This window comes from Vicia villosa, linkage group LG6 (assembly GCF_029867415.1).
Source record: "Vicia villosa cultivar HV-30 ecotype Madison, WI linkage group LG6, Vvil1.0, whole genome shotgun sequence".
Taxonomy (NCBI): Eukaryota; Viridiplantae; Streptophyta; class Magnoliopsida; order Fabales; family Fabaceae; genus Vicia; species Vicia villosa.
Window position 1 is genome coordinate 158,642,328 of NC_081185.1, and position 25,276 is coordinate 158,667,603.

A 25,276-nucleotide genomic window follows, 5' to 3' on the forward strand; every position below is an offset into this window, starting at 1 on the left:
GGTATATCATCTCATACAACACTCCATAAAGCAAAAGTTGACCACCCTTTGCCAGGTAGTCCTTGTTACTCTTTTATGTTTTTATTTTGTTACTATTATAAGCAATATATATTCTTAACCACTTTATTCTTCCTTACTTATGTGTTTTTTTTCTTTTAATTTTTGTAAATATTTTCGGAAACGAAAGTTGAAGATAAAATGTCACTATCCGCCGTCCGTGTTGCTAAAAATGACCTCGTACATGTCAATATGGTGGTCAATGAAGTTGCTATCAAAAATTTTAATCGATAAATATTATATCCATACAATATTGTATTTTAATAGTTTAAATCATATTTTCTATAAGTACTTATGTTATTTGTTATGATTAATTTTAATTAAAAGAGACATTTTGTCATCTTTAAGACGGATGTTTCTACTAATCACCACCCACAAGTATGAGAAGATGAATCTTTGCATCATTATGAAGTAATACTTCAATTTGAAAATAAAATTAACAAGTATTCCACTAGCTCCCTCGAGTGGAAAAAAATCAACATCATTTTAATCATCACTACGGAGATAGGAAAATTACATCTCTTTTATAGTGATGACTCATGTCTAATCTCTTTGAAAAAACTTTTAAAAGAAAAGCCAAAGTGGCAAGAAGTTTTGAATGAGTTTTTGTATTTTTTAGTCTTATGAAAAGAGTTTGAGATGCTTAATGTGTTTTGATTTTTGAAGCATTTAATAAAGAATTTCAAAGATATTGGTTTGGACCCAATGCAAGCTGATGGAGGAAGTCATTCATACTGGCCTCAGAAATTTAACAGGCTGCAAAAGGAGATTATTGAACTCTGGGATGCTTGTAATGTTTCATTGGTTCACAGAACTTACTTTTTCCTTCTCTTCAAATGGGATCCCTTATATTCTATTTATTTGGAGGTAGAGCGCAGAAGAAGACTATCATATCTTTAGCAAACTTCTTCACTAGGAAATAAGACTCTTGAAGATGGAAGAACCCTTACCCCTTAGTCAAGGTAACATTTCAAATATAAATGTTTTATGAAAGAAACTGGAAACACGACACCGACACTGACAAGTCGCATCGATAATAATGAAAAAATGAATAAATTAAACGAAATTACAAGGAATAAATCTTTTACTTTTTTTTTTGACAAGGAATAAATTTATTACCGTCGCATCAATAATAATGAAAAAATGAATAAATTTAACGGAATTACAAGGAATAAATCTATTACTTTTTTTTTGACAAGGAATAAATCTATTACTTACGCACTAATTCTTGGAACTTGCAGGGAGCATGTTCAAAGGCTTATATTGGGAATAAAGCATCTAGCTGCAACATATTATTCTATTCAGCAAGAATGCAGCCTTTGAAGTTATAATCATGAAACTGATCCCTAGAGTATCAGTCATGGAGAGCATTGGTTCACTGAGAATAATTGGAGCTTGCAGGCTCATGAAACTTTTCAGTATTTTATTGCTTCCGTCTCAAGTCAAGATAGGCAGTGGTAGATGTAGCTTCTGCAGTTTCGTTCCGAGAATGATCAGTCCACGAAACAACAAGGTTGAGCTGTTGGTGACTCAATCAATGTTGAAGTCTCAAGGAATAAAGAATTTAGGCTGCCGTCCATCTTGCGCAATACGGTTTATTTCTATCATGAACTAAGTTATTAGATCCTATGGCACTCAAAGGAACTCGTGTGCGATCGAGGAAGAGTCTTCAAAGGTAGTTCTGAGATGGAGGAGAGGTATATCTCAGTTGCTTCTGTTTGGTGCAAGAGATGGTAACTCAGTAGAGTAATTTAGAGGGTTCTGTAAGGCATTGCCTTAGATGCGTGAAAGTATTTGTAACCAGTTACAATTTGGTCATAATTTTCCAGCGTCAATCTGCGAGTGTGGTTTCGCTGTAGAGGAAAAGTTGAGAAAAGAAAAACCGGATCTTCGGATAGAAATGGTGAGGTGATTACTGTGGTAGTAAGTGAATGGATGGTGGTTTTGGAAAGTTAGAGGCTTTAATATCCGGTGGTTCTTAGATTGAGATTTCTTCGCACAAGAACTTGCATTGTTTAGCAATATGTAATAAAACTCATATGCCTTTGAATGGCCTGATTGGCATGTGTTGAAGGTTTTAATGGATGATTATTTGGATTGCTTTGGTGATCCTGAAACAATTGGAAAGGTGAGCAGATCCTGGATCATGCCATAGATACTGAATGATCCAGCAAATGTCGCCAAAGTGAAGATCTTTTATAACGAGCTTAATCTCGAGGGTGTATTCAAGGAGTATGAGAGTGCAAGCTATGAGAAGCTTGTAACCTCCATTGAAGCGCATTCCAGCAAAGCAGTTCAAGCCAGGAGCCTCAGTGCATAAACAGTTAGAATGCTTTGGTTGCTACAAGTCTTCTAGTTAATAGCTCCTTGTCCTCTATGTAAAATCATGTTAATTCTTCAGTCTAGTTCTACTATATATGAGATTGTGAAATGTAAATTATCCTGGTGATTTTGTTGAGCTTCTCCAAAAATAATTCATAACAGTCGAGTATTATCCAATTTACAGGCAATAGTCGTAATATCTACTTTTAATATAATAAAGTAGAATACATATGAAATCCTATCATTATCCCTCTAATCACCAATTTGAGGGTGATAATCGAGGACATAACGGTAATTGCATCTCCTTTATTATTTTAATTAATAAATTATATTCCTTAATCATTGGGTAACCTTTTAGTAACCCTTTTATATTTTTCCATCATTACTAACGTGTAAAACTTCCTTGGAATTGTGCAAAATTCCTTGGAATACAGCAAAACAACCTCCATGCTTCTCTTCTTAGATTTCTGAGAAATCCTTCAATTTTCTCTCCTTAATCTACCATCATTACTACCGTTTGGAAAATATCAATTTGCAGCATGCTTTATCACAAACCTCCTTGGAACTGTACAAAACTATTTCCATTCATCCCCCTCTTAGAATTTTACAAAACTCTTCAAATTATACTCTCATTAATCTATATATTATGGCATCTGATTTCGTCCCACTTCCAGATTTTTTTTCAACCATTCCTTCATTACAGTAATGTTGTTGTTCGTCTTCACTGTTTTCCCTCGAATTTTTTTCCATGTTTTCCTTTCTATCTACAATTCATACCAATGGATCCTGGTCTTCTTAAATTCGCAGCATGGTTGCATAACAAAATTCCCCTTTAATCACCACCCATCATTTATGCATACGATTGAACCATTTAGGTTTTAGAGGATTTGTGTTTATTAACCTAATGTAAACTGTTTCTTAACTTTTAGGTATTTTTTCATATGCTTTAATTGGATGGTGATGGCTGATTCGTTGTCTTTTTTTTCCGATCTGTACAGAGGAAGCGTTGGTCTGGATGTTGTTAAAATTGTGGCTTCCATACCGTTCCAAAGATTGAAACTGGTGGTTGTTTTATTTCGGTTGGGTTCATAACATCATTATAAGTGGTGATGTAAGAGCAAAAATTAATTAGGTTTTTCTCTAGCTTATTAATTCATCAAAGTTTTATAAGAGATTTATGATTTGGTCTCTATTGTGTCACTTCCTAAATTTTAAATTTAATGTTGATTTATTTTAATCTTTGATAAAATATTGACTGCATTTGTTGCATCAAAAGCAAGATGTTAATCTCTTAGAATACATTAGTCTGGATATATGACTTTATTTTTCTACCTGCTAATGTCTTAGAATACATATACATTCAATTTCATGAGGTAAAATTGATGGTCACCTCTGAACTTTTCTCTAAAAATTACAGGAGGAGCTGCTCCAATTTAGTTTCATATATATGAAGGATAAAGTGATTGTTGAATTAGTTTCTTTAAATTATTAATGTTATTGACAAAATATATCAACTGCGTTGCCATGTGTATGTGATTCTCTGATAGCATTCTTTTCATGTTGACAAAGGTGTATTTCTATGAAATGGTGTCACTAAAATTGTTTAAAATATAGTAACAAAAAGTTTAATTTTTATTTCATTATTTTAAAATTGAGTTAAGATTGACTTAAATTACTAAAGTTATTTAAAATATAATAACGAAAAGTTAAGTTTCTATTTCATTATTTTATAACGGAAAATTGAGTTAAAATAGCAATAAATTATAATTGATTCTGACGACAATAAAAAATGTATAGAGCGGGATTTGTAATTTGCAGCAATAAAAATCTATAATTATTAGTAAATTATTATTATCTTTATTTTTTATTTATTATGGCTATATTGTGATAGGAAGGCTAAATATATTTAAGTTAATATGTTTTTTTTTTGGCTTTATACCACCGGTTTAGTCCGGTTCGGGGGCGAGTTCTGGCATCAAGTGGTTCCATCCCCCTCCCGATCGCAGTTGCGGGGGATCGAACCGTGGTTCTCCCTACCAAGTCCAGCGCCAATCACCACTGGACCAACTAACGATTGGTTAAGTTAATATGTTTTCAACACAACTCTCTTAATTACAAAACAACAAAAATTTGAGACCATGGTATAATCAAATCGATCATCATCGATAATAATAATAATAACTAATAAATTATAAAACAATATTTGTAATTTGACATAAAAACTTAATACTATATATATGCAAGTTAAAATCTAAACTTTTAATAATTGTAATTGTAATATTTATTTAAGGAAAGAAAATATATTTATTTTTAACTATGACATTTACTATTATAATAACCTATGATACTCACAAAAAATGAGAGCATTTATAATAAATCTATTAATTGATTGCTGTAATAAATCAATTCATGCCCTATATGATTTCTCACATATATTATACATCAAGACTCAATTAATTACCATCATTATTAACTTTTATTCTAATCACGCACGACTCACACCAAATGCAATTCTTAATATTAAACCCTTGATAATATATGGAACAATTCATCTGAAATCATATCAATTTTATAAGGAAAGTTTTATTGTCTAATATAATCATTTAATTATTTTATTTATTTTTTGTCATAATCAATGTTGTCTTTTAATATTTTTTATTTGAAGTTATACTGATTAAATTCAATGTGTTAAACAAAAGAATAGATTGATTTTATATACATTCATCCACATGCTGAAAAATTAAATGACCCAATAGAGGTAGATATTAGCTGTAGGTGATAATAATTGAATTTAGGTGATAATAATTCATTTTATAGGTACAAAGTTTTTCAATATCTAAAAGCAATCATTATGCTTAATTAATCATAAAAAAAAAGTAAAATTCAAACATAATATCAATAAATATAACTCTCTACCTTCCATACAATACAAATAAAATAAATAATATCTTGACATAATTCAAACTCAAATGGAGGAATCAGAAAAGTATGAAATAATTAAAAATAAACGTACAAAAAAGATTTTATATAGAATTAAAAATTAAATGCATACAAACATATTCTCATATTTTCAATGTCTTCATTACCTAAACATGCACCTAAACATGCACTATTATAAGGTTGACATTAATTTTAATATCCATGAAAAAATAGTTGATATTAATTTTAATTTTAATTTATTCCTTTAATATTCATAAAACTATCAAATATTTCGTACAAACAGAAAGTTGGTATTGACCCCTTTTTTCTATAAAAATTAATTCAATCAATTATATGTAATTTTTTAAAACAAAAATATCATATATTTGATAAAAATAATATATGATATTATGACATGATACAACGAAAAATAAAATTGACTTGAAAAAATGTTAACATTTTTATATTAAAATATTAGTATTTTTTTTATTAAAATGTTAGCATTTATACTAAAATATGATACAAATATTTGTTAATACAAAAAAAAATGAGTGACAAAAAAATTTCTTATGAAACACACAAATTTATTATTCTTCTTTATATTTAAAACAATAATTTAATATATCAATTATAAATCTTATTCAATATATTATAAAACAGTCATTTAATTTTACGGGATACATTTAAAATATTAATTAATTAATTCAATTTTATTTTAGTTTTTCAAATTTGTTTTTGACTTAGAACAAAATGTATAGGAATAAAATGTAAAACATATTTAATTTTAAAATTTATTTCACATGAGTGTTATTGAATACCAATTAATATAATCATTTGATTTCTAACCAATAAATATATTTGATCACTTATTTGTCTACATTATTAATCTTCTTTTATATGTATTCTACTAAAGATACACACGCCGTAAAGAAACATATGAGATGTCTAATAATAATTATGAAATTATTTCTTATAGCAATCAAACTAATTAATTGTATTTTCATAATAAAAATAATTAATAGCTATATTAAACTAATAAGGAATCAATTATCACCATAATTATATTCTTATACTAATTAATACTAATTAAACTATTTTCCACACCTTAATTGTAATTTTTATCTTAACTATTTTCATAATTACTTTCATTTATTTTATTTTTATTTTTAGTCCTATATTATATTTTTTTCTTCAGTTTTCATTGTCTTAATATCTTCCATAACATAGAAAATAGAGGAATAAAATTAAACAATATGAATAATTTTTCAAATGATAATTTTAATCATTAAAGTTTCTAATCGAATATAATTATTATTACAGTTTTGAAAATATTGTTAACAGATTTCATTTTTTTCTTATTTTCACAAGTCTTATTGTGAAAAAGATTAATCAAAATGATAATATGATACTATGATATTATTTAAAGATTAATAAATAAAATAAATCTATTAAATATGTTAACCATTTTTTAAATAAATACATTTAATGCAATCTACTTTTAATACAATAAAGTAAGTATACTATCAATTTTACTTAATTATCATAATTAAAACAAGGATTAATACCTATTTTCACCCCTGCCATATGGGGTGTAGTTGAACTCATGCACCACAGAATACATGTGAAACACCTTATCACTGGGCTACGCTTCACATTGTGTTATAGTTTTGACTTAACTATATTATAATAGACAGTGTTAATGTTACATTATTAATAGGAAGGATTGCTTACCACTGGGTCGCTTCACATTGTGTTAGTTTTGACTTATACTATTAAAGTTAATTAATTAGAATATATAAACTAAATTAAATTAATATAAAAAAATATTAATTAATAATGTTAACAGTAAAATATAAATTAAAATAGTATTAATTATAAAATATAAATTAAATTAAACTAAATTAAATTAATATAAACTAATATTAGTTAAAATTAATTAATTTATTTATATTTTATAATTTAATTAAGTTAAACAGTAAAATAAATATTAATTATTATTTTATAATTTAACTAATAAATATTAACTAATAACTAATTATTATTAACTAATAATTATAATATTAAGTAATAATGTAAACATTAACATTAATCTTAATAACGTAGCAGCAGTTATTATATACTTTCTATGGGAACTGTAGTACAAAAAACGTACCACAGCATAGTGGTAAGGTGTTTCACATGTATTCTATGGTGCATGGGTTCAACATTCCATGAGACCATTTTTTAAACTTTGATATTTAACATTTGAAGAACTAAAAATGCCACGTGGAATTAAATTAAATAAAAAATAATAAGAATGCCACGTAATTTTTTGATGATGTGGCTGGCTAAAGGTCCAAGTTGAAACTTTTAAAATTTGTTAAGGTAATAATTGCAACTTTTTTTTTTCAGGGGAGTTTTTCAAATACACCCCATATGGCGGTATTAACCCTTAAAACAATTTAATAATCTTTTTTTAGTACCTAAATGTGATTTTGCGTTAAAAATTTATTAATTAAAAATTAATTCTTTAATAATTATTATTAATGATAGACTAATTAATAGTACAAATAAATTCAAATAAGTGATTGAGATAAATAAGAAAAATGTAAGAATATCTCTTCTTAGGGGGATGTGAAAAAAATTAGGCATTAATAGAGGTGCTAAGTATTGGGTTTTAATATATTAAAGATTATCACACAAAATTCATAAATGAATGGAGAGTTTATATATTTCGATTCTATGAATCACTTCCATTTCACACAAAATCGACATTGATTTATCTAAGGTTAGAAACTCCAAATGTTTTATTCTTTCTATTAACAAATAAAAAAAAAATTAATTTAATTTTTAAATCAAATTATACTAAAATAGTAGAGATAAGTGAATTATATTAAAGTCAATTATTGATAAAATATTGTTTTTCAACAGCAAATCAAATCTGTTAGGGTATTAGATTTTTTGTAATAAAAAATATTAAAAAATTAATTTTTATTATTTATTATAAATCAATTAAAAATAACTTTTTGGAAACATGATTGTAGGTTAAATCATTTTTATGATAATGAGAGTTAATTGAAAACGTGAATATTAGATTTCTTTAATGGAAAATCAAATTAAAAAGCTAAATACAAAATAATTATTTTTTCTTTTATTTTTAAGAAAAATAAAAATAATTTACATTGACAACTAATAATTAATTGGATTATGCGAAATTACAAAATTATTTTAAAAAGATAGATTGATAATTTCACAATTGTTTAAAACTATCTTTCGGTATCAATAAATATTTATTAAACTCTTTTTAATTGTTATTTCATAAAAAAATACTTATATTTATATATAATTTATAAATTTTGCTATAGTTTTCATTATTAATTAATCAATAATCCTCATGTTTAATTTTGGGATACATTTAAAATATTAATTAATTAATTCAATTATATAAAAGAGAATAATTATATCGGAATAAGTTACAAATATTTTTATAAACAGGAAAAAGTTTATTGTTGATACAATTATTTTTATAAACGGTAATATGTTATAGATATTTTTATAGACGAGAAAAGTCAATTGTTGATACAATTATTTTTATAAACAGAAATAAGTTACGAATATTTTTATAAACGGGAAAAATTCAACTGTTGATACACTTATTTTTATAAATGAGAATAAATTACAAATATTTTTAAAAACGGGGAAAGTCTACCTTAATACAATTATTTTTAAAAACGGGACTAAGTTACAAATATTTTTATATACATGAAAAAGTCAACGATTGATACGATTATTTTTATAAACGGAAAAAAGTCAATTGTTGATACAATTTTTTTTTATATAAATGAAAATAAATTTCAAATATTTTTATAAACAGAAAAAAGTCAATTGTTGATACAATTTTTTTATATAAATGAAAATAAATTTCAAATATTTTTATAAATGGATACATGGGTCATAAAACGTTATTCTGCCCTGCAAAACCACATAGGTGAGACGTGGAGGACACGCGGGCATTTTATGAATGAAAAAAGTCAATTGTTGATACAATTATTCTCATACATTCTTCAACGTAAATTCTATGTATATCATGACAACTACAACCTGAAAAATTAAATTAATATTTATATAACAATTATCATTTAAGACATTTATTTTTCTCTTAATTCATATATATCGACTTTGCGCGACCCGTGCGCACGCACGGGTCCTTTACTAGTTTATTAGGATAAATTGAAGCATTGATATACCCCTCAACTTGATTCAGTAGAATACAACTGATGACATTCTTCAGGTGTTTTTTTAGGTGTTCTTTAAGAGGCCTCATGAAACTCTAATCCTTAAAGACTATAACACAGGCTGATCAGTTCATGTTGCATATGCAGCCAGCTCGAACAGATTTAATTTTCAGATTGTATTCCCCACTTATCTTTAAGCAATATGATATTTGGTATCAAATTTAACGGTTGTATGCTATAATGGATAGAAATTGCATTATAACAGTATTAAGGTAAAGTATGTTTATATATGGTAGTTTGTTTGAATTCTGTTATGCTAGCTACTGTTAAGAACTTTTGACGCTAAATAGAGTATCAGGGTGATTTAAATTCCTCTACGCATGTGACTATGCTCAACTTATTCATTTTTTTCTCAAATTTCTTAATGATGTTGAAGTGTCGGCCGTATTTGGAGTATCTTAGTGAATGTTTATTAAATTTGCAACTTGATAATTGTGACAATTGGAATTGGCCTACAGATATGTGCAATACTAGAGGATCTAAGGATACAAAATTTTCATTGGAATTTGAAGATGAGACTAGGAAAGTTTGATAAGAACCGCCTCAAGCAAAGAACCAAGCTCGAATCCACCACATGCACAAAAGACCTTAACTGAAAAGAACTCCGCAATAAATCCAACGCCAATGCCGAGATGCAGCCACTTCAAAACAAACCATATCACTGACCGCTCCCAAGGATACTACACTAACAAAACTATGCCCCCTCTAATTCTCGACATGAACAGCAACTTCTGCCATATAACCGGGAAAATCCCACAGAGAATTGATAATCAGAACACGGTATTGACTCTTCGCAGCCGATTTATGAGCAATTCCACCAGAACGTCTAGGAGAAATAAAGCCTTTACGAGTTGAGGTTGCTCTGTAAGTACCATTATATGCCGTACCAGCTTTTTCCCATTCATATACTCATTAACTGCAACCGCATCAGATGTGTCCAATAAAATAAAATCTTGGTACAAGAATGTGGTGGACAGCTGCAATAGATCATCATATCATTAGCCACCAAAATTATACAAACACTGTTATCAGCTCCAATGTTCAAGTACCTTAAGCACGCAGCAGATTCGTTCAGGAAATTATCGCAGCAGACCCGTTCTGGACATGCATTGAACAATAGACTTCCAAAGGACAAGCTTCCACTGCAACAGAAAACTAATAAAATATCACTTGATTATAAGCAAACTCCAATGCCATGTTACAAGTAATTTAAATACTAAGCTTGGCATAAGCATTGCAGGCGGTTCCGTCGTAGTATTTGATTTGTTTCCTGATATTCTATTTCCTTAAGTAGAAAACTCGGATGATTGAGAAACCATTTTCTTTCGATATTTGCCCTGGCTGCAAGAAAATTGATATGATGATGTCAACAGAACAAATGACAAATAGGATAAGAAAATAATTGAAAAAGTTTGACTTAGGAAAGAATGTCTCCTCTCATTAGTCATTTGTATATTCGTCAAACTCAGCAAGGGTTCTCTTTGTTCGGCTTCAGAAGATGATCGTTGTAATTGGAAGAGAATTTTTCCCATATATCTTCTTTATGTCTGCAAGCGTTGGCTTCTCCTCAATCCATTCGGGAACAATATAACCAAGACTGCAATGCGGACAAGGCATCTCATTCATCCGTATCTGATATCCGTTGCTAAAAATATAAGGTTGTGCAGTAACCAAAAACACACTTTTGAAACCAATTCCTAAAGTTCAACCATAGGAAAAATTCTGTCAAATATATTTTGCACAAGAATTACAATTGGTGGAAATATTCTCTGCATCCAAACAAAATTAGTTGACATTGATTCAAACATGTTGCATGCATATACTTACAAATTTCACTATCATTCAATGAAAGCAACTATATTAACACAAGACTTTCAAAAGGCAGAAGCCCAAAATTTAGTAACAGACATTTAAAGTCGATAATATACCTTTTTCGCCAATGTAACCGAGGTTCTTATTGGCTTTTATAGTTGATCGTTCAACACTGCATATAAACTCAATATTTTCGCGAGAAAAACCCTTTTCATTATTGCCATTATATAAGCTAAACCTCTCCTGAAAGATCTTTCCTACACTTTCAGGAAGGTCAAAAGGGAAGGTTCAATGATATGTTGAAGATAATTAAGTGTTAGTTTGGTTTTTTGGTGACAAAATTGATTTTGTCTAAAAGTGTGCCGTATGTACAGTATTTTATATTTAGATACATTCATATAAAAGTGGACTAACAATAATCCTAAATAACTAACAATCACAGTTAAGGGGATTAACTCAAGAACCAAGCAAAATCACACTTCGCTACCTATAATCCATAAATGACTCTGACAGTTATATAATAATACAACATTATAGAATTAGGAGTCGAAGTCAAACTTATAAGAGAATAAACAGAATCATAGCATAATGAAGAAGAATGTGTATAGATTTTACATGGTTTGTTCAATGTGACCTGCATCCACACAGACAGAGAGCGGCAATGATACTGTGAGCAACTCTAGTACACTTATCACAATGGTTCAGAATTACAAGGAGTGTATATAAATGGGTCGATTCACACTGTTCTCTTTAATATTTTGAGATCCAAAATATTGGGCATGGTTACTATTCGAGTCTGTCAGTCCATTAATGTGATTTCACACAAAAAGGCTAACAACCACAATCACAATTAGCTCTCTATAATCCTTAAGTGACTAAGATAATTATATCTAAAATATCAAATAGAACATTACATAATTAGTTGAAGTCAAACTGTTATAACAAAATAAGAGAATAAACCGAATAATAGTAGAATGAACAATGAAGCTAAAATCTGTTCCGTTGTGCTTCTAGCCATATGCATGCTAATTTCAACCATCTAATACAATTGAGGAGAAATCTAATGATTGAAAAGCAGAACTACTTAACATAAAGGGTCATAGACGTATGCCTTCAACATGCTTACATGGCTAACAATATCAAACTCGACCAAATTGAAACCCATCATTCCAACAATCTTCCCTTCATTGTTGAAAACAGGCCCTCCAGAACATCCCTCGGCAGTACCCATGCCGCAACATTGTATCACAGGAACACTCGGGTTTAAGTTTTTCACTTTCTCCTTAATATTTTCTCCAATCAAATTTGGTCTTGCAAAAAACTTCTTATTAACAAAGTCTCCTAATTTTAGACGGCTTGCCGTTTCGTTCAAGTCAGGTTTATGGAAAAAACATTTTTTCCTACTACGACGAGAAGGAGCAACGGCATCATTCGTGCACTCATTCCCAGCACATCCAATGAAGAACGACCATAAAAACCAGCCTGGGTTACCGATATGGAATAATGGATGAGAAAGTAATATGCTTCCGTCTTCAACAAATTCAGCACTAGCAAACTTATCTGCTGCATTTTGTAGCACCAATAAAGCTATGTCCCAGGAAGGATTCCTACGCAGTATCCTTGCGTTGAAACTAGTTTTGTGGTTAAAGTTGCGGACTCTGACTATTTCATCATCAGCCGGTAACACATGATCACATGTCAATATGATCAAGTCATTTGGCTGAAGCTGGTTCTTAGTACGTGTGTCCTCATCAATCTTCACAGCAAATCCTGAACCTAATCCGTATGTCGTTTTATGAAGAAGCCAAGTATAGCTTTTAAGCTGCTTAGCAAAATTAGCATAGGAACCGGAAATTTCTTGATTCATGTCTGTTCAACTTCGAAAGAAGAATTAAGAATCAACATCGGTGAGAAAATGTTCAACAGTAAGGAACTGAAAAGAATTAAGACAAAACCCTAAAAGAAATATGTATTATCTAATATCTAGTATACCACAGGACTAAAAAGCTACCAAAATTGGGACTTAATCTAACCATGTTAAGCAATTGTAGAGCAATTCATGTAGGAATCAAACTCTATCTGAGGCCAAGCAACAAAAATAAATGCATCCATGTGTATTCAAGAGCTAAATCGAAATTAACTCTTAAAATTGCAATGCAATAAATAGCTAGCCATATATTGAATATATTCCTGAGCAAGTCAAACAAAACCTAAGTTCAAGAGTTCTTCCCCTGATTATCTCTACAAAAATAATAAAACACACCAAAAAAAAGAATAGATAAAAGAAGTGGAGTAATACTCCAGTCTATGTTTCAAACACCAACATAAAACTCAAGTTTAGTGGGGAAGCAAGATGCAAAAGAAAGTTACCGTCAACGTCAAAAATCGGATCGGTAAGAGATATGTGGATCGGAACTGTGTCTCAAGAGCGGTGAAATGGAGAGGGATGGTTGTGAGCTACTGTGATGGTGATTGGTGAGTACGGTTATGAATGAGTTTCGGATGAACTGAAGGTGGTGATTGTTGAGTTTGTGCCGGTGGTTGTTGACCGCCAGTTGAGAATGAGTTAGATCGGAAATGAAGTTTGTTTGTTTGGTTAAAGGTGAAGTTTGTTTCTTGTGCATATTTTGGAGGTGGTATTTTTCGGTTACCGTGGTTAATATGGGAAACAAGTTCCTCAAAAGAAAAAAGAAATGAGAGAAGAAAGATGTAGAAGAAAGGTGAAGGTTTGGGTTTTTGAAAAGATGGAGATGCTGCAAAACCGTTTAAAAATAAAATGAAATAATAGAGATAGAAAAAAAAATGACAGTGACATAAAGTTGTTAAGATGTTTACAGCTGTTAAATTAAAAGAAAATTAATACTATTGATGAAAGTTATTGGGATGACAAATTGGTGACAGTAATAAAAGAATTAAAAATGATAAAGCTTACAAACAATTCCTATAATTAAATAAGGGTCATGCTAACGAGTGTCCCAGGGGCACTCTTTAAGCATTCTAAATAAAGAAAATATTCTTTCAAAAGTTCACCATTTCAATTTTTGATGCATTAATTACGCATATTTCCAAGAAAAACTTACTTTTTAAAACTATTAAAGAGTGTCACTGGGACACTTGTTAGCATTTCTCTTAAGATAAAACAAATATGACAAGACATTTTTGAGCGGTTTGGTTACTGTTGGGTTTGATTTTCTAAACTGCATCCGCCAAAAGAATTATTTCTACCTATTTTATTTATAATTTCTTTAATATTTTTATCTATTTTATAATATTTTTTTAACTGAAACCCATCTTGACCTGACCATGACAGAAAAAAGTCAAACGGTTAAATTGTTCGGTTCGGATATGCGGATCTTGTCCACCGTTGTTCAATGTAACTAAATAGTATTATCAAGTAGGGTTAGGGGTGTTTGCGGTGCAGTTTGGGCAGTTTTGACGAAAAAAATCATCCGAACTGTAAGAGAAAAAATTGTGCGGTTTGAGTTGGTTCGGTTGGCTTTTAGAAAAAAACCGAACCAAATCAAACCAAACCAATGCAGTTTGGTTCGGTTTGGTTGGTTCAATTTTTTATAGATATTTTATTGAGCCATACATACACATATAGATGACGACATAACTTTGTATTTAGACATTCATACACTATCAAATAACAACAAAACTCGTCATATTTTGACAACAACTTTCCATTTAATATGTAAAAATTAAATTAGACAAAAGTGAAATTATAAACGTAAAATAATAGCATAAAACAATATAAAAATTATTATAATGAAAAAAATAGAAGAGACAAGAGATTAGTGAAGATGAAAAAGAAAAAAACAAAAGAGTTGAGATATTAGAGAAGAAGATGTGCAATAAAAACGAAACTGAAATAGGAAACATTTGCATAAAAATGAGAAGGTGAAAAAGAAAGAATATAAGAGAGTAGAGATTAGAGAAGAAGAGGGAAGATGTATGTGGCAAAGAAGACGTGATAATGCTATTAGAGATTTGAGAAGATCAAGACAGAAATCATATCTGTAAGGATGAGAAAATTGTAATCATAAGACTAAAGTATAATAGGTTTAAGTTTGGGTTGGATGTGAGTTAAGTAAAAATTAGGTTGTAACTAGGAATGGAAATAGGCCAGACCAATAACAGGGGCCTACAGGCTAAGGCTCAAGCCAGGCCACATATTATTTTTAGGATAGAGAGGGAATGTAGTCTTTAGGGAAAGATATAATAGTCATTTTAGGCAACCGGTGAGGATACCTTAGCATTCGAAGGGACAATCATCATTTAACTGAGGCAACATCGAGGGACAATATCATTTTTGTTTAGGCAACTTCGAAGGGACTTATGATCTTTTTATGATGATAATGAACTGAGGGCAACATTTGCTAAGGCATCCTCGTATTCGAGGGACATGACTATTTTAAATCGAAAGGCAGCAGGCAACAGGCAACAAGAGGAATTGCCCTAAAGGTGTGTGTGACACAATCAGGTGATTCAATTCAATTATGTTTATCTTGTAAGGATAGTGATTCTAAATTCAATTCATGGTTTATCACTCCCTAAGGTTACTAACCACGTAGTAAATATCAACGAAAAATAAAAACCACAAGTTATGATATACAGTTATAAGGCAGAAAAATAAAGGGAAGGTAAATAAAAACCTAATTAAGCTATTACAAGAAAACTTATTGCGACTTATACACATTTTCTAGAATTTAAATGGCAAAAATTAAATAAGAGAATAAAAGGCAGAAATTAAAGGCAAAATTAGAACAGAAGGCATCCGACAATCACAGAATATGAGATGAGAAGATGAGAAGAGAAATTGCGCATTATGAAAGAAAATAAGGGTTAGAAGTTTTTATGGTGATAAATCCTAAATTTTAAAGGTTAACCTAAAAATAAAGTTGTGGTTAAAAATAAAAAATTTAATAAGCCTAAAATTAAATGAATTAGCCTAAAATTGATTATTAGTTAGAAACCTAATTAATTTAAACGAAATCTTAATCCTAATTAAATTATTACCTAACCCTAATTATTTAACCTAAACCTTTAATTAGTTAATTAATTATAGATTAAGTTAATAATTAAATTAAAATAACTAAATCTAAAAAACTAAGTTTTATATTTATTTATTAAAATTAAACTTAATTTTCTAAAAAAAGAATAATCAATAAGTCATATAAATAATTAAATAAAAAAATCTGGCGCCGATTGTGTGGAGCACCTTGGAGGGTTCACGGTTCACTCACAAGTTATGATGCGTTAGATCCAGCTTGGCCTTGATCTGATGGCTTCCGAACAAAGGCACATGGTGGACATCTCCAGGTCGGGCGCACCAGATCTTGTAACTTGTTAATTCATCAAAAATAATGTAAAGGGACGGGGATCAACCAACGCCCTTTCAGTCACCAGTGAAATACCCATCCAACCCATCAACATGCGTTAGTCATTAATGGAGTGGAAACAAAATTAAATATATGAAACAAATGCCAAAAAAAAGCGCGTAATTTTGAATCAACCACTGATAGGCTGACACGCATTCATCCTCAACCTTTGGCCGTCGTCTTATGCCTGGGACTTTTACCCACGGACAAAATCCATAGCTATAGCCCTTGCACATATGAAAACACCACATACGCAATATAAATCATGATTAAGACCATGGATCAACTCGTTTGGATCCTCTGAGTACAATGGTTCCCACGATTTAGCCTAATTTTGCTTCAAACTAAAAACCCCAATCTGAAACTCCAAAACCTAAAAATGGTAGAATCTTAAACCTGCACGCAAACTTCAATTGAAACATCCAAAAAGCTTCTAAACATGATTATAAGCATGAATCTACAATCAAAATATGTTTATGTCATGTAAATCAATGCAACCGAGTTTATTAAAAGTGAAGCAAACTGTGATGAGTGGTGGATGATTCTGAGTGCCTCAACCTTGGAGAACTATTGGGAATTATTCAGGGATGTCCTGGGAACGTGTTTGAATCCTCTAAACACCTTGAATAAAACTATTTCACCAAAAACCAGTTTGACTTTCTTTGAGTTTTTTGAAGGTTGGTTAGGGTTCTTTGCTGTAGAAAATTTGTGCCCTTGAGGTTTAGAATGCTTGTGTTCTTATAGGAGACAGAATTAGGGCAACAAATTTGAGCTAAATCTTCATCGAATCAAAGATTGAAATTTGATTAAAACTTGATTTTCAATCTTTCCAAAATTGGCCAAAATTGTTCCTTTCTCTCACCAATCTTGTATCCCACGAAATTGAGTCAATTATGGAGTGTTTTGATGATTGGAATTGATTAGAAACTTAAACCAAATCAAATCTTTGAATAGTTTCCCAACTATTTGATTTATATTGTATTTTCAATGAATTAAATTCAATAAAAAATCAAATATTAATAAAAAATTTGTGGCATTCAGATTGGATCTCTTGGGTTACTTGGGGAACAAGATTGGATCATAAAAAGTTGGGCCTCTTTGCAAGAAAATTCATTTTGACCCTTATTTGTACCATGCATTTTACCAAAAATAGACCAACTTTGACAAAACATATCTCCCTCCATTTTTATGGTATGAAAGTGTTCTTGAACTTTTTGGAAAGATCAAGATGTCTTTTACAAGCCAATTTGGAACCTTTTTTGCATTTGGAGATTGTATCTTGATGATATTGGCTTTGACAAAAAAACAGCTTTTTGTGAACTTCTAGAAGAACCTGTAATGTTTTGGCTCATATGTCTCAAATGAAGCATTTTTGGCCTTGGCATTAGAGAGACAAAGTTGTAGAGAATTAAATTTCCTTCAAAACAGGCTTTGGTTGGGAAAATTATGATGTTCCATGTGAAAGTTATGGCTGGTCGAAGTTCAGTTGACTTTTAGGTCAAAAACCCTAATTTAGAAACTTTGAATTTTGTTGGTTCATGAACTTCCCTTGATGAATCATGATCAACCCTTGATCAAATAATTAATTTTACTTCAAAATAAGGATGTTGACAAAAAATCAGGAATTTTGATTGAAATTTGACCATAGTTGACTTGTAGGTCAAACTAGTCGATTGTTGACTATTTGAGCTGTTGATTAAGCAATCTTGTGAATCAGAGCTTGAAATATAGTTGGCAAATTTTGGGGTATGACATTTACAAAATACAAACCGCAAACCAAACTGTGCGGTTTTGTTAAAAGATGATCCAAACAAACCGAACCAAATGCGGTTTTTTGCAGTTTCGATTTGGTTTGGTTTGATTTTCAGTTTTCTATTGAGTTGGTTTGATTTTGAACACCCATAAGTATGGTCCATGCTCTTATTTAATTAATGAAAGTTCTAAACAAAAATTAAAACTAAATATGAGTGCACATGTTTTGTGATATCACTAAAATCATGAAAACAAACTTAACATCACACTTGTTTTAATTACTTTTTTAATTCTTTTCTATACTAGACAAATTAACACAAAAAAATCACGTTTTAAACGATCCGGAGGGGACTGAAACCACTTGATATCAGAACTGACTTTCGAACCGAACTATACCAGTAGTAATAAGTTAAAAAAAAAAAGAGCCACTGGTATATTTTTTAAATGTAATTTTTTATTAAATAATAATATGCATGAAAATAATCTGAAAACAATGAAATATGAGTACTTTTTGAGTAAGAAAAATAAAATGAACATATTAAAATGATCTACAACAAAGTTTAATATAAAAAATTACAAATGATCAAAATCGCAGATAAAAATACTCGGTTAAACAGACTCTGATATATAAAAATGTGATCGTAATCAACGTCTAAAAGTTAAAACGAGCACACCAAAATAACCTACGCGCTGCGTAGATTCTAAAAAAGTCAATTAAGATCAAAATTCAAAATATTTTGCTGCTATTTTTCCGCACAATGTTGAGTCGCTTTTACCGATCTGCCTATATAACCTAAATTTTATTTTGAAGACATTAAACTGATTCAAAAAGACGTTTGGAACGCTAGAAATGTATGAAATTGCAATGAAATGCAATTTTCAATTATTTTTTACTTTTAAATGATGCAAATGCTGACTTCTTGTTGACTTAATGCATAATGAGCGACTAATGGTAAAATGTGATAAATGCATGACCCTGGGGCAAAATTTGGGGTATGACAGAACTCAGCCTCTATTAAAAAATGTAGTGTTTTCAAAGAAAGGATCAACACTTATAAACTATTAGACGTCAAAATGATTGGCCCAAAGTTTACTTGGCGTGGTCCTATTTTTCTCTGAGGTCAAAGAATTTGTGAGAAACTAAATAGGGCTTTTGGTAATGATAGGTGGAGTGTCCTTTTCGGATCACCATTCTTGTTTTTCTTATCTAAATAGTGTCAAGACTAAGGCCTTCCGATTCGAGAGTGCGAGGATCTTGGGTGAAAATTATTAAGAAGTCATGGATAAGGCTTTGAATAGATAGGCATATTTGGGAAATAATCTGAATGCAGTTAGAGAAGACATTAAAAGGTGGAAATTTAATACATTTGATTTGGGGTTACATTTAAAAAGGGAGCTTATGGCTAGACTTAAGGGAACCCAAGTTAGAATTCAAAGAAGAGATAATGTTGGTGGTCTTAGGAGGCTTGAGGCTGAGCTTCAACAAGAGCTATGCGATTTCTTTCGTCCCAAGCAAGGTATCAGGCAATGTGACCCGATCTCACCTTACTTTTTTTTCCTTTGCATGGAGAAATTATCCCACCTCATTCTTGATCTTGTTAATCAAAAGAAGTGGAAAGCACTTAAGATGGGGGAAAATGGTCCTTTGATTAGGCACTTGATGTTTGCAGATGGTTTGGTTTTAGCTCGAGAAGCAAAAGAGAGTTAGATAAACTGTGTTGTCGATATCATTCATAAGTTTGGTAGCATTTCAGGGCAGGAGGCTAGTGAAGAGAAGACGCGTATACTTTTCTCAAAGAGTGTGCCTAGGAGTAGCAGAGCTACTTTAGTCCGAATCTCCAAGTTTAGAGAAGCGGATGAACTTGGAAAATATATTGGTGTTCCTTTGAAAGGAAAAGCGCTCCGAAGAAATGATTTCCATTATGTCAAAGATCAGATCATGAAAAAACTCGCGGGATGGAAAACTAACCAACTTTCTTTTGCAGGGCGGATTACTTTGGCGAAAAGTGTTTTATAAGCTATTACGGTGTATCCTATGATGATGAACAATTTGCCTATAGCTTGCATTGAAGACATTCAGAGGTTACAATGGAATTTTATATGGGGAGATACTGCGGAGCGTAGCTACCATGCGGTTAACTGGGATACAGTTACGAAGGATAAGAGCGCAGGAGGATTAGGGTTGAGGAAGTTGGCCTAAATGAATAGCGCTTGTTGTATGAAGCTAGTTGGGAAACTAATAAATGGTGAGGAGGAGCTTTGGTGCAATGTTTTAAAGAACAAATACAAGGCAACTGATATGATTAGTAGTACCCCAGAGGCAACTCGTTCTAAGCTTTGGAAAGATATTGTCAAATTGAAAGATGATACTCTTGAGTGTGCTAGTGGGAATATTGGTGATGTTGAAACAATTAAACCTTGGAATGACTGTTGTATAAAGGTTAGTGTTATCATTAACAAGATGGGGCTGACTGTTCCGCCAGAGTTTCAACACTTGAAGCATAAAGATCTTGTTGGTGACAATGGTGATTGGAACTGGCAAGCTTTGGTTGAGTGGATGCGAGGGTGTTGCAAAAAATTAAAGCTTTGACTCCTCCTAGTAGTGAATTTGGACAGGATGAATTAGTGGTGCGAGGTAATGGTCCTAGTGTTATCACGGTTAAGCAGTATTATAAGAGCTTAACTGAAGATGATCATAAGAGCACTGAAGTCGTTAGGAAAAGTGTTTGGAATTTAAATGTTCAGGAGAGAATTAAGACATTTATTGGCTACTATGTCATGATAGATTGCTTACTAATTTCCATAAAAGAATGAAAGGGATGGGAGGGGCTAGTTTCAACCTCTGATAATGTTTGTGAGACCACTATACATGTGTTTCGGGACTGTGATAAAGCCAAGCAAGCATCTCTGGAATGAAATCGTGCCGAGTAACATTAAGCATAATTTCTTCGTAGTGGAGTTAAAGGATTTAATAAATTTGAATATTAATCAACCTGGGAACTGGAGTAGCATATGGCCAGTAGGGTGTCATAGCTTCTGGGAGTGGAGAAACAAGGAATTGCACCTTGAGAATTATAATCGTCCGCAATTTCAAGGGACTACGGTTTATCGTTTAGTTGAGAATTATACGAAGCTCCAGGCTGGCCATAGAATTGTCGCTGATGGGGTTAATAGACCGGTGAAGATCTTGTAGGAAGCACCGGAGAATGGCTGGCATAAGGTTAATTCTGATGGCGCGTGCAGTGGAGTAACCGATTTCGGTTGTGGAGGCCTCATTAGGGACAAGAATGGGTTTTGCCTAGAGGCTATTCCAAGAATGTGGGAAAGTGTAGTGCTTTTTGCGCTGAATTATGGGGAGTTGTGGAGGAGTTAAAGCTTTCTAAAAGTATTGGGAGCGATAAGGTGGAAGTTTGTACTGATTCTTTGGGGGTGGTTCAAGCTGTCAACAATAGGACACCTAAAGATATAGAGGTTTTACTTTGATAAAGCAGATCCAAAGGTTAGCGACTTCCAGAACGTTAGGATCTCTCATGTCTTCAGAGAAGCGAATGCGTGTGCAGACTTGCTTGTGAAATCTGGTCGAGATAGAGGTCAAGACTTGGGAGTTTCGGGATGATATTCCGCCATTTATTTTAGCGTTGCTTGTAAAGAATGCCAATGGTATTGGTGTCCAAGTAACTGTTGGTATGAACATAGTTTCATAAAATAATAACATGTATTCTTTTACAACGTAATGTTTGGGAATTAGTGACTATGATTATTATTTGTACCTAGAATTCTTTTACTTTAGCAGCTTCAGTCTCAGGTTGAGCTTCTGGCATAACAGTTTCAATACCAACTTGTCTAGCTATAGAATTTGCAGTTCCCCGGTTATCACCTGTCACCATTATGCTTTTGATTTTCATGGAATTTAGAATAGATATAACTTCTTTTACATTAGGTTTCAATGCATCAGACACAGCCAGAACTCCAACAATTTCTCCATCCAATGATACTAAAGTCCCAGTTTGAGCCATAGTTTCAGCTTATGCTAGTACTTCTTCAGCTTCCACTAAAATAATAGCTATGTTATGATCTAGCATCAGTTTTTTATTCCCAACTATAATTTCCTTGTTTTGAACAATTGCTTTCACTCCATGTCCTGAAATAGACACAAAGTTTTTGTTTCTGGGAATGAATAATGTTACTTCAGATATTCAAATAGCTATGACCAATAGAAGAAATCTTGCCTCTACTTCAGCCATAAATTTATAGAAATCTTTAACTGACATGTTTTTGAACAGTTTTGTAGTTACAACTTACAATCACTGGCTTCTCAACCCAATAGAGAGAGTTCCTGTCTTATCAAACACAATGCAATTCACCTGCAAAATTGTAAGTAGCAAGTGAATTCTCTATTGTTGAAATGGTAACTTGAGATAACAATTAATGGCATTCACACTAACCTTGTGTGCACTTTCTAATGCTTAACCACCTTTGATCAACACACATTGAGTTGCACCAACTCCATTACCAACAATGACGGCTGTAGGAGTTGCAAGTCCTAGAGCACAAGAGCATATGCTATAACCATCACTGAAATTCCAAACTGAAGTGCAAGCTCAAAACTGTTCATTGAGGATGGTATCCATGATTTTGGATATGTATGCAACTTTCCAGCTGCAAACCAACAAATCCATGTTGAAAGAGATATCACAGTGACCTGTAAAAACAATCACTATTAAGCATATGAAAAAACACACATAAGTTTAATTTCTATTAGTAATTTAGACTTACTATAGGAACAAAGTATTTAGAAATCTGGTCTGCAAATTTCTGAACTGGAGCTTTGGCCATCTGAGCCGACTCAACAAGTTTAACAATCTGAGAAACTGCACTCTCTGATCCAACTCTTGTTACCTTAACATGCAAAACACCATTCTCATTCACAGTACCACCAATCACCATATCACCTTTTATCTTAGCAACAGGCTTTGCCTCACCAGTTATCATACTCTCATATCCGATGTTACTTTCGCGCCGGGCACAAATTTGATCACATCATTCTTCTGTATCAGTCGGCTATCAATCTCCCATTCGGCGATCACATTCCCCTTATCATCTTGAGTTAACAACATTGCTGTATCAGGTGTCAGATCCATAAGTTTAGCAATAGCCTGTGATGTTCTCCCTTTAGCCAACACTTCCAAATACTTACCAAGTAGAATAAAAGAAATAAGCATAGAACTTGTTTCGAAAAAACCACTTCCTTTAAAATGGAAAGAAAAAACCGTTCTTCCAACAACATAGACAGAACAGAAATAAGATGCATTTGTTCCCAAAGCTATCAACACATCCATATTAGCATAACCTTTTCTCAAAGCTTTATAAGCACCAACATAGAATTTTCTCCCTATGATAAACTGTACCGGTAAAGTAAAAGCCAAGCTCCATATTAACAACTTGAGGTATCGATTAATTTTGTCTCGCTTATGTGCTTTATTTCCTCCATCATTTGAAAATATTGTGGCTCTAAAACACCCTGATCCTGTAATTTAAAATTTCAATAATTTGGAATGTAACATATTTTGAAATATATGAATTTTTTTCAAGTAAATCACTAAAATTAGATGTAACTTTTTTATGTCTCTCGTACCTGTTATTATTTTATGAAACTATGTTGAAGTTAAGCCGAAGTAGAACTTGTAAAGCTAGTCTCATGGGGGATTTATCATCTGATTGGTTCAAAGATGATGATGTAATTCAGAACACACCTCTTCCAATAAGGAATGAAAAAGATTTTGTTGGAAGACCTGGGGGATTTCTGAGGAAGGTTCATACACTAAGTTATAATTTAAATGACAAGAGGAATTTTGTGAAAAGTTCTGTGGTTGATGATGTGTACTGAATGTGAAATCCTTCATTGAAAAGGAAAGAGAGAGAGCAATGGTCCTTTAACTAGGAAACAGAATATCTTAAGAGGTTGAATTTACTGTATCACCATGAGGTAAGCTTCTATTGTAAAATTTCCTTCCTTGTTTTGTTTTTTCCACTTATTCTTGTCTTATTGGATCCATTGATATACTTTTTAAAAACCATTGCTTTGTTGGTTCTGTTTAACAATTCACTGATGATGTGAGTGTGTATTTAGAGTCACATTTGATGAAACACAGTCTGAAAATGAGTTTATAAGTGGTAGACATTCATCACCTTACAGACCAATTTTATTTAGGACCAATGTAATTTCCAAGATGATATCAAAACCTATTAAAGATCCGTTGAGTCACCTACTATTTGGCTCGGATCATGATTTATATGTCGTGAGACAAATTTTAAGTTAGACATTCCTTACCTTACGACCCGGATCCATAAACATGTCACATGAGTTGTCGACTTACTGGTAAGAGTTTGATTTTATAACCTTAAGAAATGGAGTTCGAATTCCTTCGGAAACAGTTGTAAATAATATTTTTCCCATGTGCAATTTTTAAGAAAAGTAGCACATAGATATATCAAAAGCATGATTTTTAGTAAATTATTCTTTGAGTTTGTTTTTCATGACAGGTTCATGGGACAAGATTGGACGCCATTATGTCTGCAAAAAAATTCAAAGATATTGGTTTGGACCCAATGCAAGTTGATGGAGAAAGTCATTCAGATTGGCCTTCGAAATTTAACAGACTGCAAAAGGAGATTATTGAACTCTGGGATTCTTGTAATGTTTCATTGGTTCACATAACTTACTTTTTCATTCTCTTCAAAGGGGATCCCTTATATTCG

At 31.6% G+C, this 25,276-nt stretch overlaps 1 long non-coding RNA gene and 1 pseudogene across 1 annotated transcript; both read right to left on the reverse strand.

The window, feature by feature from the left end:
• Positions 1–10,004: 10,004 nt before the first annotated feature.
• On the reverse strand, positions 10,005–14,146 carry LOC131610794 (uncharacterized). The gene is made up of 3 exons (XR_009286651.1): positions 13,755–14,146; positions 10,622–11,269; positions 10,005–10,549 (listed from the first exon to the last, which is right to left on the reverse strand). It is a non-coding gene; the product is annotated as an uncharacterized LOC131610794 (long non-coding RNA).
• An 8,141-nt stretch (positions 14,147–22,287) lies between these two features.
• Positions 22,288–24,420, reverse strand: LOC131615134 (probable copper-transporting ATPase HMA5; annotated as a pseudogene).
• Positions 24,421–25,276: the final 856 nt, after the last annotated feature.